Raw genomic sequence first — 14,641 nt, 5'->3', positions numbered from 1 at the left:
GCGAATTTGCTCTTCACATTGAGGAACAAGATTTTAAAACTGTTAATTTCCCGTTTAGAACAATGGAGGTCTTTGATCTTTTGTGCTGTGTGTTTGCAGCACTGACATTTGTGAGCTTTTCTCTGGCAGATGACACTTTTCCGTAGGCACTCCGTTTGGCCAGCACGTACGGGAAATGAAACGAGGAAGAGTAAATGTTATCATTTGAGGGCATCATTATCATTTAAAGGCATCTTAAAAAAGAGCATATAATAAAAAGGAGAAGCTACCCGCTTTCGCAGCGAGCAGGGTTCGAACCTGCGCGGGGAGACCCCATTGGATTTCAAGTCCAACGCCTTAACCACTCGGCCATCGCTGCTACGAATAAGGAAGGAAGGCGGAGACACCTTAGTATATTAATAACTATGCGCACGCGCGCCACACCCGAAAGTGGGCGGAGTCTACAACCCTCCGAAATTGGCTCGGGTGGCGGGGGCCCACGGCTTAAATTGCAGGAGCTACATCGTGGACGCGAAGAAATGATAGAAACTCCCTTAAATAATTTACTTTAAATGAACTTCGTTCAGTCGAAAGTCTTAGAAACCCGTCCCTTCGCTCCGCAAATCACAACGCTGTCTGGCTTCCGGGGCTGACCCGACTTGAGCCCTCCCGCTTCCCGATGAGGTCGATGAGGTCGGAGGGCTGTGCTGCACTGGCGGGCCCGGTGGTGCGGCGGCCGCGCTCTGGACATTGCTGCGAGGGGAAGCGTCTCGGGCAGCGCGTCCGCGGCGGCGGCATCGCCCAGGCCCCCTCTCTGCGGCGTGTGGGCGGGCTGAGGCGTGGAGCCGGCCCGCCGCCGCTGTGCTCCCCTCCCCGGCTCCCGTCCCTGCAGTCACTTCTCCTCTCCCCAGTGACCTGTACTGCCGAGCCCCACTGGAAGAAACGGGGCCCACGTGTGGTCTCAGCCCTTTCCCGCGATGGGGGCCTTGGAGGTGGTTTGAGAACCAAGTTCTGCGCATTCGGTCTGCATTCTCTGAACGCCATTAATTCCCTTTCTTGTTAAGTGTAGCTACTATAGTAGGTAGCTTATTTGCGTTACTTCCTTAAAGCGCGGTAACCGGTAGGTCAGTATCTTCTAGCCCCCCTCTCGAAGCTGAGGCTGGGGTGCAGCCCGCAGGGTGGCGCGGCCGCCTGCAGGGCGCATGCGCAGTTCATGCCTGCCGCACGTGGGCCGCTCTGGTTGCGAGTTCTATCAGTTGATGGGCGATTTGGGCAAAATGACATGTGGCCTTTAGTAGTTTAAATTTCTAAAACTGTACATGGGAACTCCACCGTCTTTGTCATAATGTTACAGTTCATGTTAAGTCAGGAAGGCAAATTCTTGACCGTTGAGAGCCGGGATGTTAAAGGACCTCGGTAGCTGTGTGACTGTTCTTTAGACTTTTCAATATCATTTCTTTTAACTAAATAATGGTGCTAAGTGTCTAAACCGATTTAATTGTGGGAGGAGAGGAAGATACTTGAGAACGGAAAAATAAGTTTTATCTAATATGAGATTGCTGCTTTTAGAAAATTTATCTCCGTTTTAAATTTGGCAGAGCTACACCGGGGATCTCAATTTCTCTGTGAAGACTACTTGGAAACAACATTATTACTGACATTCCTAGGCATCCGTTTGATCATGTATGAACTTGCATTTTTCCAATAGATACTATCCAAGAATAAATAAAGTTTTGTCTTTTTATCATGTTCTTAGATTCTACGAGTGCTGTAAGATAACCTATAATTTAATCTTACTATTTTATTAGTTGTATCTTGATCTTGAAGTCTTTTTTATTCTTTTCTTCTTTGCAATTGAGTGATGATATTTACTGAAAAACTTTCTCTCTCTCTCTTTTTTATCCTTACCCAAGGACATTTTTTTCCCCATTTTTTGTTCAGATAGAGTGGGAGGGAGAGAGAGAGAAAGAGAGAGAGAAACATGGACGAGAAAGGGACACATGGAGTGGTTGCCACCCGCAGGGCCCAACCAAGGCTGGGGACAAACTGCAACCGAGGTACGTGCCCTTGGCAGGAACTGAACCTGGGTCTCTCTGGACTGCAGGCCGATGCTCTAACCGCTGAGCCAAATTTATTTTTCTTTATTGGTTTTAGAGGGAGAGGAAAAGAGAGATAGAAACATCAATGAGAGAGAACATGGATTGGCTGCCTCCTGCATGCCCCCGACTGGGGATTTGGCCCAGACCAGGAATCAAACTGGCAACCTCTTGGTGCATGGGTCGACACTCAACCACTGAACCACACCAGTTGGGCTTTTCCTTTTTTTTTTTTTTTTAAAGGAATTTGAAGTACAATTTTATTTTGATTCTAAATGAAAAGGTATGAAAATGACAGTAACAGCAAGATTTCACCAATGAATATTGTGATGTTCCTGTAGTAGTCTTATATTTGAAACTCAATGAAGAGACAACTTTGTTACGAAACAGCTAAATCTGCAGCTCCAATAAATGAAGTTACTATTTTTTTTAAACTGCCACATTCTCTCTGAAGCTCATTCATTCCTTCAGCATCCCAAAGATCATGCATACATTTTGCTTAGTTATATAATAAAGTGGCAAACATTGCAGCACTGACGTCACAGGATAGTTGCCTATAAAACAACTTCATAGGCTCCAGCTTCTTTTTCTCACAGGTCATCAGCCTCCTCTGGGAGAGAAGTTGTCTGATCAACCTCTAGATCATGCTCATAGTGTGCTGCCAAAGCTGGGTCCATGGCAACCTCTGGTGGGCAAGGGCAGGCATATCAATCAACTCCAAGTTAGGGTCCCCAATTAGTGTTCAAGCAAGCCAGACAGAGGGCTTTTCAGAGTTGTAGTTGCTTTTGGCAGAAATGTCATAGTACTGAAGATTCTTCTTTCAGTGGAGGACACTGATTTTGTCTTAACTTTCCTGTTAATATCCACTTTGTTACCACACCACACGATGGGGATATTTTCACGCACTCGTACCAGATCTCTATGCCAGTTAGGTACATTCTTATAAATAATTCTTCAAGTTATATCAGACACTAATGGCACATTGGGCTTGACTGTAATAGCCATCTCTCAGTCCACAAAATTTCTCCTGACCAGCTGTATCCCATTTGTTGAAGTTAATAGGTCCTCTCTTGGTATGGGACATAAGGGGATGGACTTCAGCACACAAGGAAACTACGTATTTCTTGTCAAATTCACCAGTCAGGTGATGTTCATGAATTCAGTTTTTCCAGTACCACCATCACCAATCCATACAAGTTTGAACTGAAATTCGGGTTTGCCATGGTGAGGTTATTTCCAGAAGCATCTCCAGCTTGTTTGACTGAGAGCTGGAAAAATGGCGAAAACACAAATCAAATTTGCTTTCTCTTCATTCACCTCTTCTTTCCCTTTTAAGAGTTCTCTTCACCTGCTTAAAAGCTTGACAGAAATGGCAATTGATTATTCGTTTCTTTTAAGAAATAGTTCCATCAAAAACGCTACTCTGAGGGATTTTTAATTTTTGATCTGGGTGGGGCCTGAGAATGTAGAGGGTTTTTTTTTTGGTTGAGGGAAAAGAAAGACTGAAAAATTATATGAGAGTCAATATGTATTTGGTGAGAACAATTATGATTACAATTTTTTGCAACATTCCAAAAGTGAAATACTGCATTTAACATTTAATTTACAGCTTGAGTTAATGTAGGCATTTAATAAACAAAAGTGTTTTTTTTCCAGATTTATCATGTTGCTAAAATGATCCAAGAGATCAAAATTATTATAGGTTGTATTTTCAAAAAGTGTGAATTTCCAGATGAGTTCTTTTAGATCTAGCATTGGATTTTTAGCATTGTCATTCAATATAGTGAGTGGCAAAAAGGGAATAGAAGTAAAATACATATGTTCCCACACAAGTATAACATAAATATATTATGATTCTTGACAACAACACCACAAAACATGGACTTGCAACTGTGGACATTTTACCTCGTAAAGGTCTGGTGGTAGATCTGATTGCCTTCTCCTCCATGCCGCTCCCAGAGTCTGTTCTTTTACATGGTAGTTTTTATTAAGCTAATTTGCGTGTGGAGGCACATGTCTTGTGGCTTTCTCTAAAAACTCTTCCTGATGCCACTTGCAGAGGTGGAATCTGAAAGGGATGGGCAACTGTTTAACAGCAGTCTGGCATTTCTTTGTTCTTTCATGGCAAATCCAAATTTATTTTGAATTATTTTGGTGGGCTCTTTTTTTTTTTTTTTTTTTTGTAATTAAAAAAAAAAGCACCCATAGGCCCTGGCTGGTTCGGCTCAGCAGTTAGAGCATTGGCCCATGGAACAATGAGTCCTGGGTTTGAATCTGGTCAAGGGCATGTACCTCCGTTGCGGTTTGTCCCCGACACCAGTCGATGCGTCTCTCTCACATCAATGTTTCTTTCTCTCCCTATCTCTCTATTTCTCTTCCTCCACTCTATCTGAAGATAAGCGGAAAAATATTCTCCCGTGAGGACAAAAACAACCAAACCCATAGAATTTTAATGCTGAAAGAAACATTTCAATCCCTTTATTTATAGACAGGAAAGTTTGGCCCATCAGTGGCTTGTCCTGTGTGAGACAGCTAATTAGGGGCAGATTTAAGATGATAATATATTATATTAGTCTAGTGTTCTAGCTAGATTTTTTTGCCCTCATGTGTTCTTTGTTAGTCTCTGGCTCAGTGGCATGTAGATCAAGAAGTGTGTATGTGGCAGTAGACAAGCCAATGAATGGTAGGGGAGAGTTGTGAGTTGAATGTTGAAGGCCTATGAGATAACACATATTAAATATATTGCCTTGGATAATTTTGGTTCTTTTTTATCCCAGTACCCATCCTCCCAAGCAATGATGACATTTAAATTTTGCGAAAGGAGGACCAGCCTTCCTTATTTGGATGCAACCTTACTTCAACTGTTGAGATATCCCACCTTCCTCAGGCCAGGGGTAAGCATGTGACTTATATTGGTTTTCTTTTGCCGCATAACAAGTTACCACAAACTTAGTGGCTTAAAACAACATGAATTTATTATCTCATAGTTTCTGTGGGTCAAGAGAGTGTGGACATGGGCATGGTCCTGGGTTGACTGGGTCCTCTATTTAGGGTCGCACCAGAACTTAAGATGGTGACTAGGACATCGGTGTCATCTAAGGCTTGGGGTCCTCTTCCAAGGTCGCTAGTTGTTGGCAGAATTTAGCTCCTATAGTTGTAGGATTTGTCTGTCAGTGGAGTAATACATTCTCAGCTCCTAGAGGGGCCCCACTGTATCTTGCTCATGTGGAACCTCTCTACAGCATCATAGTTGGCTTCTTCAAGGACATCAGAATTTTTCTCTAGTCCACTACAATGAGTTTTATATAATATACAGTCATAATGACATTTTGGTCAACAATGGACTGCATATATGATGGTGGTCCCATAAGACTGACAATGAGATGAAAAATTCCTATCACCTAATGATGTCAAAGCCATCATGATGTCAAAGCACAATGCATTTCAGTTGCCTACACTGTTCAGTACAGTAACATGCTGTACAAGTTTGTAGCCTAGGAACAATAGACTCTATGCATCAGCCAGTGGACCAGAGTTGCAGGTTTGATTCCCAGTCAAGGGCATGTACCTTGGTTGTGGGTTCAGTCCCTGGCCCCAGTCATGGTCGGGGTTGTGTGGGAGGCAACCAATAAATGTCTCTCTCTCTCTCTCTCTCTCTCTCTCTCTCTTCCTCCCTCCTTCCTTCCCTCTCTTCCTCCCACTCTATCTATAAGAATCAATGGGAAAATATCCTTGGGTGAGGATTAAAATAAAAAATGCCCTGGCCAGTTTGGCTCAGTGATTAGAGTGTTGGACCGCAGACTAAAGGGTCTAAGGTCAATTCCTGGTCAAGGGCAATTCCTGGGTCGCAGGTTTCATCCCTGGCCCCGGTTGGGGTGGTACAGGAGGCAACCAATTGATGTGTCTATCTCACATTGATGTTTCTCTATATCTCCCTCTCTCCTTTCCACTCTATCTAAAAATCAATGGAAAAATATCCTTGAGTGAGAATTAATAACAACAACAACAACAACAACAAATAATAATAATAATAGGCTCTACCATATAGCCCAGGTGTATAATAGGCTATCTCCTTTTTTTTTTTTTTTGTATTCTCATTTCCTTTATTGTAAATTAATTGACCATATATGCATGGGTTTATTTCTGGGCTCTATTCTGTTCCATTGATCTATGTGTCTGTTTTTTTTTTTTTTAATCCTCATCTGAGGACACTTTTCCATTTTTTGCACAGAGTGGGAGGGAGAGAGAGAGAGAAACATCGACGTGAAGGGACACATCGAGTGGCTGCCACCCGCACGACCAACCAGGGCCGGGGACAAACTGCAACCGAAGTTCGTGCCCTTAGCGGGAACCGAACCCGGGTCTCTCGGGACCGCAGGCAGACGCTCTAACCGCTGAGCCAAACTGGCCAGGGCTATGTGTCTGTTTTTATGCTAATACTGTACTGTTTTGATTACTATAGCTTTGTAATATAGTTTGAAAATAGGAAGACATGATGGCTCCAACTTTGTTCTTTTTTTTTTCTCAAGATTTCTTTGGCTATTCAAGGTCTTTTGTAGTTCCATACAAATTTTAGAATTGTTTCTTCTATTTCTGAGAAAAAATGCCATTAGAATTTCAATAGGGATTGCATTGGATCTGTAGATTGCTTTGTGTAATATGAATATAGATTTTTTAATTTTTAATTTTTTTTGTTACAGATGTTTCTCCTTTTTTACCCCATTGACACCCTCCTACCCATCCCCCCCCGCCCCGTCCCCGGCTTTGCTGTCCATGTCCATTGGTTATGCATACATGCATATAAGTTCTGTGGTTTATCTCTTCCAACCCCCCCCCCCCCTCTGAGAGATGTCAGTCTGTGCCCTACTTCCATGTTTCTGGGTCTACCGTTTTCCTCAGACTGTTATGTTCCTTATATTCTGTATATAAGTGAGATCATGTAGTATTTGTCTTTTTCTGCTTGGCTTATTTCACTTAGGATAATACTTTCCAGCTCCCTCCATGTTGTCTCAAAGGATAAGAGATCTTTCTTTCTTACAGCTGCATAGTACTCCATTGTGTATATGTACCACGGCTTTTTTATCCATTCGTCTACTGATGGACACTTGGGCTGTTTCCAGATCTTAGCTATTGTACATAGTGCTGCTATGAACATGGGGGTATGCATATTCTTCCTTATTGGTGTTTCAGGCTTCTTATGGTATATTCTTAGAAGCGGGATCACTGGGTCAAATAGCAGTTCAATTTTTAACTTTTTGAGGTAACACCATAGTGTTTTCCATAGTGGCTGCACCAGCCTGCATTCCCACCAGCAGTGTACTAGAGTCCCCTTTTCTCCACACCCTTGCCAACACTTGTTGTTTGATGATTTGTTGACGGCAGCCATTCTGACAGGTGTGAGGTGATACCTCATTGTTGTTTTAATTTGCATCTCTCTGATGATTAGTGATGTTGAGCATTTCTTCATATGTCTCTTGGCCATTTGTATGTCCTGTTTGGAGAGGTGTCTATTCAGCTTCTCTGCCCATTTTTCAATTGGGTTCTTTGTTTTCCATTTGTTGAGTTGTATGAGCACTCTCTATATATTGGAAATTAACCCCTTATCTGATATATCTTTGGCAATGATGTTTTCCCATACAGTGGGTTGCCTTTCCATTTTGATGGTTGTTTCTTTTGCTGTGCAGAAGCTTTTGAGTTTGATGTAGTCCCATGTGTTCATTTTTTCCTTTGTTTCTGTTGCCTTAGGTGATGTATCAGTGAAAACTCTGCTGCGTATGATGTCCGAAATTTTGATGCGTACATTTTCTTCTAGAAAAAATTCTATGGATTCACGGGTCACATTTAAGTCTTTTATCTATTTTGAGTTTATTTTTGTGTATGGTGTAAGTTGATGGTCTAGTTTTATTTTTTTGCATGTAGCTGTCCAATTTTCCCAACACCATTTATTAAAGAGGCTGTCTTTACTCCACTGTATGCTCTTGCCACCTTTGTCAAATATTAATGAGCCTATTGCCTTGGATCCATTTCTGGGTTCTCTGTTTTGTTCCACTGGTCTATATGCCTGTTCTTGTGCCAGTACCAGGCTGTTTTGATTACAGTCGTTTTGTAGTATAACTTTATATCTGGTATTGTGATCCCACCTACTTTGTCCTTCTTTTTCAAAATTACTGTGGCTATTCAGGGACGTTTTTGGTTCCATATGAACTTTTGAAGTATTTGTTCTAGTTCTGTGAAATATGTTGTTGGTATTTTGATGGGGATTGCGTTGAATCTATAGATTGCTTTGGGTAGTATGGATATTTTAATGATGTAAATTCTTCCAATCCATGAACAAGGTATGTGTTTCCACTTTTTTATATCTTCCTCTATTTCTTTTTTCAATGTCCTGTAGTTTTCTGCAAATAGGTGCTTTACTTCTTCGGTTAAGTTTATTCCTAGGTATTCTAATTTTTTTGCCGTGATAGTAAATGGGATTGGATTTTTCAGTTTCTCTTTCTGTGAGTTCATCATTGGTGTATTCGAATGCTGTTGATATCGATGTTAATTTTGTATCCTGCTACTTTGCCAAATTTATTTATTAGGTCTAGTAGATTTTTGATGGAGTCTTTAGAGTTTTCTACGTATAATATCATGTCATCTGCAAATAATGACAGTTTCACTTCCTCCTTTCCAATTTGGATCCCTTTTATTTTTTCCTCATGTCTGATTGCTGTGGTTAAGACTTCCAGTACTATGTTAAATAAGAGTGGCAAAAGTGGACAACCCTGTCTTGTTCCTGTTCTTAATGGAAATGTTTTTAGTTTCTGCCTATTGAGTATGATGTTGGCTGTAGGTCTTTCATATATGGCCTTTATTATGTCGAGATATGATCCCTCTATTCCCAGATTGCTGAGTGTTTTTATTAGAAATGGATGATGGATTTTGTTGAATGCTTTTTCAGCATCTATTGATATGATCATGTTGTTTCTATTCTTCATTTTGTTTATGTGGTGTATCACATTTATTGATTTGCAAATATTGTACCAGCCTTGCATCCCTGGAATGCATCCCACTTGGTCATGGTGAATAATTTTTTTGATGTATTGCTGGATCCCATTTGCTAATATTTTGTTCAGGATTTTGGCATCTATGTTCATCAGGGATATTGGCCTGTAGTTTTCTTTCTTTGTAGCATCTTTTTCTGATTTTGGAATTAGAATTATCCTGACCTCATAGTACAAGTTTGTAAGTCTTCCTTCTTCTTGAATTTTTTGAAATAGTTTGAGGAGAATGGGTGTTAGTTCTTTTTTGAATGTTCGGTAAAACTCCCCCATGAAGCCATCTGGGCCTGGGCTTTTGTTTGCTGGGAGAGTCTTGATTACCTCTTCAATTTCCTTAGTTGTTATTGGTCTGTTCAAGTTTTCTATCCTTTCCTGGTCCAGTTTTGGGAGACTGTGTGTTTCTAGAAATTTGTCCCTTTCGCTTAGATTGTCAAATTTGTTACCATATAGTTGTTCATAGTAGCTGTTACTTCTCCTTTTTCATTTCTGATTTTGTTTATTTGGGTTCTCTCTCTTTGTTTCTTGGTGGGTCTAGCTAAGGGTCCATCAATCTTGTTTATCTTTTCGAAAAACCAGCTCTTTGATTCATTGATCCTTTGAATTGGTTTTTTTTTGGTCTCTATGTCATTTATTTCTGCTCTGATCTTTACTATTTCCTTCCTTCTACTTGCTCTGGGGTTTTCTTTTTGTTTGCTTTCTAATTCTTTAAGTTGTGAGGTTAGACAGTCAATTAGAACTTTTTCTTGTTTCTTGAGGTAGACCTGTAGTGCTATGAACTTCCCTCTCAGAACTGCTTTTGCTGCATCCCACAGATTTTGTGTTGTTGTGTGTTCATTTTCATTGGTTTCCAGGAAGTTTTTAATTTCTTCCTTGATTTCCTCGGTAACCCATTCATTGTTTAATAACATGCTATTTAGCCTCCATGTGTTCAAATGTCTTTGCATGTTCTCGTTGCTATTGATTTCTAGTTTCATGCCATTGTGATCTGAGAAGATGCTTGATATGATTTCAATCTTCTTAAACTTGTAGAGATTTAGTTTGTGTCCTATCATGTGGTCTATCTTTGAGAATGTCCCATGTGCACTGGAGAAGACTGTGAATTCTTTAGTTTTGGGGTGTAATTATCTGTAGATATCTATTAAATCCATTTGGTCTAGTGCTTCATTTAGAGTCTCTGTTTCCTTGCTAATTTTTTTGTCTAGAGGATCTATCCAGTGATGTCAATGGGGTGTTGAAGTCCCCTGCTATGATTGTATTGCTGTCGATTTCTCCTTTGAAGTCCTCCAGAAGATTTTTAATGTATTTTGGTGCTCCTATATTGGGTGCATATATGTTTATCAAGGTTATATCTTCCTGTTGGATAGATCCTTTCAATATTATGTAGTGACCTTCTTTGTCTCTAGTTATGGCCTTCATTTTGAAATCTGTTTTATCAGATATGCGTATTGCTACCCCAGCTTTATTTTGCTTTCCATTTGCTTGGAAAATTTTTAGCCCTTCAGTTTCAACCTATGTGAGTCTTTTGTTGTGAGGTGGGTCTCTTGTAAACAAGATATATATGAGTCATGCTTTCTTATCGAATCAGCTCCTCTGTGTCTTTTTTTTTTTTTTTTTTTAATCTTCACCCTAGGACATTTTTTGACATTTTTTTCAGATAGAGTAGGAGGGAGAGAGAGAGAGAGAAACATCAACGTGAAAGGGACACATCGAGTGGTTGCCACCCACACGACCCAACCAGGGCTGGGGACAAACTGTAACCGAGGTATGCTCCCCTAGCGGGAACCAAATCCGGGTCTCTCCAGACCGCAGGCCAATGCTCAAACCACTGAGCCAAATTGACCAGGGCTACTCTGTGTCTTTTTATCGGAGCGTTCAGTCTATTTACATTTAAGGTGATTATTGATATGTATTTATTCATTGCCATTTTTGTTTAGTGTGGTTATATTTTTCTTCCTATTTCTTCTACTAATTACAGTAGTCGTTTTAACATTTTTTGCAGTGCTAGTTTGGTACTAATGTATTCCCTTAGCCTTTTTTATTTTTGTCTGGGAAGCTCTTTATTTGATCTTCTATTTTGAATGACAGCCTTGCTGGGTAGAGTAGTCTTGGATTCAGATCCTTGTTTTTCATGACCTTGATTACTTCATGCCATTCCCTTCTAGCCTGTAGTGTTTCTTGTGAGAAGTCAGCTGAGAGCCTTATGGGGTTTTCTTTGTAGGTAACCTGTTGCTTATCTCTTGCTGCTTTTAGGATTCTCTCTTTGTCTTTAATTTTTGCATTTTAATTACTGTGTGTCTTGGTGTGGGCCTGTTTGGGTTCTTCTGACTTGGGGCTCTCTGTGCTTCTTGAACTTGAATGCTTTCTTCCTTCACCAAAATAGGGAAGTTTTCTGTCACTATTTCTTTGAATATATTCTCTAAATAATAGGCTATCTCATCTAGGTTTGTGTAAGTGCATTCTGTGATGTTTGCACAATGATGAAATTATCTAATGACACATTGATCAGAATGTATCCTCATCATAAATGACCATAATGTAACCACGGAAGTGACTATTTCATTATATTCACCATTCCTACTCAAGGGAAGGGGATTATATAGGTGTGTACAGAGGGGACAGGGATCTTCGGAGCCATCTCAGAATCCTGCCTATCACACAACTCAAACTAAGCCAGTCAGATTCTCTCAAAATTCTGTTCTTTCTATTACACAGCTATATTTTTGGATATCCACACAGAACACACACACATAGTAACCAGTGGGAAGTGATCAGAGTCTAGAAATTTTAACCTAGCTGCCTTGTGTGCTTTTGTACTTCATTTGAAAGGAAGATAGTTGGCAACCACTGCTGAGTTTTAGAGGCTTAGCTACCACTCAAGATTCTTGAATTTAGTTCTATGTGGGTTGGAAAATAACTAGTTGTACATTTTGTTTTTGTTTGTTTGTTTTGTTTTTGGTGGTATGTGCCCCTAGCGAGAACCGAACCCGGGAGTCTCTGGTCCGCAGGCCGATGCTCAACCGCTGAGCCAAACCGGCCAGGGCCACTAATTGTACATTTTGGAAAACATATGTAAGGGGACTTAGTTCAGGTTGGCCACTAAAAATTACTAAGTTGTTGGCAACAAAATCCTCATGGAGATTAGTTGGTAAGTTACAGGCACCATGAAAAGTGATGGAAATCATTATCATGGAATTGTTGCATTGCAAATGACTATACTTTTGAGGCCCAAGCAATTAATTGTGGATTGCTTTTTAGTCATTGTATTACGTATTTGAAGAAGATGAGATATAACCTAGTGAGCACTAGAGCAACTTATTTATTGGATTTTTCCTACATAATCAGTCCTTTAATGCCACGATCAATTAAGAATTAAGAAATAAAGTCAAGAAGGAAGTAATATTCTTTTCTTAAAGGGTATAATGTCAGTGTGATATTCAACCTCAAGTTCTTTAAAGTGGTACCCACTGACTATGGGGTGGTGGAAATCTGGACCTATCAAAGACATCTTAATCTACTTTTAGGCCTAATTAAACAGCACAGAATAAATTCATTAAGAATGAAATCTTATTTCCAGCTTAATTTTAAGAACTGAGTTGATGCCTCATAAAACCCTCTGGATTGGCTGTCTATCCAAAATTGATGATAGTAGGGTTTGTTTCCAAGTGATTTTTATAAAGGCAAGTGAATTAAGAACAGAGATCATAAAAATAATTTTAAAGATTGCATCAAAATACAGCTGTGATCAATGTACTGTGGTTATAACTGACTGTGAAACAGCTAGACCTACAGACCAGTCTTCTCATAACTTTAAGGAATTATAACGCTGTCCTACTTCACAAAAGAATGCTGTCTCTTACTAATTTTGATTTCTCTTTGGGGCCATTAATTATATAGGAAAATCAAGTCTTGACCTCATAGAGTTCATTTATGCTCATGCCTTAAATATACAAAGATGTCTCCTAAAGAATTGTTTAAAGCTGCCATGTTTTGGGGGTAGTTTATTAAACAGCAACACATAATTAACACATTTAGTTTTCCTCCCTTATAACTAGATTCCTTTACTCATTTCCATGCTCCTGCGAAATGTTTCCTATTTACCCAGCTTGTGGAAGAGTACTCATGATTAATGAAAAGGCCTACCACAGTGCTTAATATATAGTGGGCACATGATAATTCACTTTTGTTATGAAAACAGTATAATAATGTTAATAAAAATTTGAAAAAATACAAAAATACAATTAAACTCAACTGAGACTTTTTTTGGGGGGTGATATTTCTACTTTGTCTTTCCCCTTATACTTACACATATTTTTACATAGTTTTAATTGTGTACATGACAAATTTTCTGCTTTTTGTTTTATTGAGGTAAATTCACATAACATAAATTTCACAATTTTAACCATTAAAGTATACATTTCAGGGGCTTCCAATACATTCATGATGTGCGATCATCACTACTATCTCTTACAGAACATTTTTATCACTCCAAAACAGAAACCCTGTACCCATTAGGTAATCACTCCCCACTTCCCTTCTATACCCAGCCCCTGGAAATCACTAATCTGTTTTCTTTTGCTATAGATTTGCCTAATCTGTAAAATTCATATAAGTAGAATCATATAATATGTGGATTTTTTTTGGTCCAACTTCTTTCACTTAATGTGTTTTTAAGGTTCATGCATGTTGTAGCATGAATTGCTACTTTGTTCTAAATTGTGTGTGCATGTGTATATATATGTTTACAAATTTTAACATTTTATTATTTTTATTTTTGTTACAGATGTTTCTCCTTTTCCCCCCATTGACACCCTCCTCCCAATCCTGCTGCTCTGCCCCCCAGCATTGTTGTCTATGTCCATGCATACATGCATATAAGTTCAGTGGTTTATCTCTTCCCTTCCCCCTGGCCCCCTCTTCTGAGGTTTGTCAGTCTGTACCTTACTTCTATGTCTCTGGGTCTATTTTGATCATCAGTTTGTTTTGTTCATTATATTCCACAAATAAGTGAGACCATATGATACCTGTCTTTTTCTGATTGGCTTGTTTCGCTTAGGATAGTACTCTCCAGGTCCCTCCATGTCGTCTCAAAGGATAAGAGATCTTTCTTTCTTAAAGCTGTATAGTGTTTCATTGTGTATATGTACCACAGCTTTTTTATCCACTCATCTATTGATGGACACTTTGGCTGTTAACAGATTTTAGCTATTGTAAATAGTGCTGCTATGAACTTAGAGGTACATATATTCTTTCTAATTGGTGTTTCAGACTTCTTAGGGTATATTCCTAGAAGTGGGATCACTGGGTCAAATGGAAGTTCAATTTTTAATTGTTTTGAGATAACACCATATTGTTTTTCATAGTGGCTGTACCAGTCTGCATTCCCACCAGCAGTGTACTAGAGTCCCCTCTTCTCACACCCTCGCCAGTACTTGTTTGATGATTTGTTGATGGCAGCCATTCTGGCAGGGGTGAGGTAATACATCATAGTTGTTTTAATTGCATCTCTCTGATGATTAGTGATGTTGA

At 39.6% G+C, this 14,641-nt stretch overlaps 1 non-coding gene and 1 pseudogene across 1 annotated transcript; both read right to left on the bottom strand.

The window, feature by feature from the left end:
- Positions 1-276: 276 nt before the first annotated feature.
- Positions 277-358, bottom strand: TRNAS-UGA. The gene has a single exon. It is a non-coding gene; the product is annotated as a tRNA-Ser (tRNA).
- A 2,307-nt stretch (positions 359-2,665) lies between these two features.
- Positions 2,666-3,299, bottom strand: LOC118632077 (annotated as a pseudogene).
- Positions 3,300-14,641: the final 11,342 nt, after the last annotated feature.

The sequence above is a fragment of the Molossus molossus genome, unplaced genomic scaffold (assembly GCF_014108415.1).
Source record: "Molossus molossus isolate mMolMol1 unplaced genomic scaffold, mMolMol1.p scaffold_m16_p_17, whole genome shotgun sequence".
Taxonomy (NCBI): domain Eukaryota; kingdom Metazoa; phylum Chordata; class Mammalia; order Chiroptera; family Molossidae; genus Molossus; species Molossus molossus.
The sequence above is the reverse complement of the archived record's forward strand: the minus strand, read 5'-3'. Positions and strand labels throughout refer to the sequence as shown.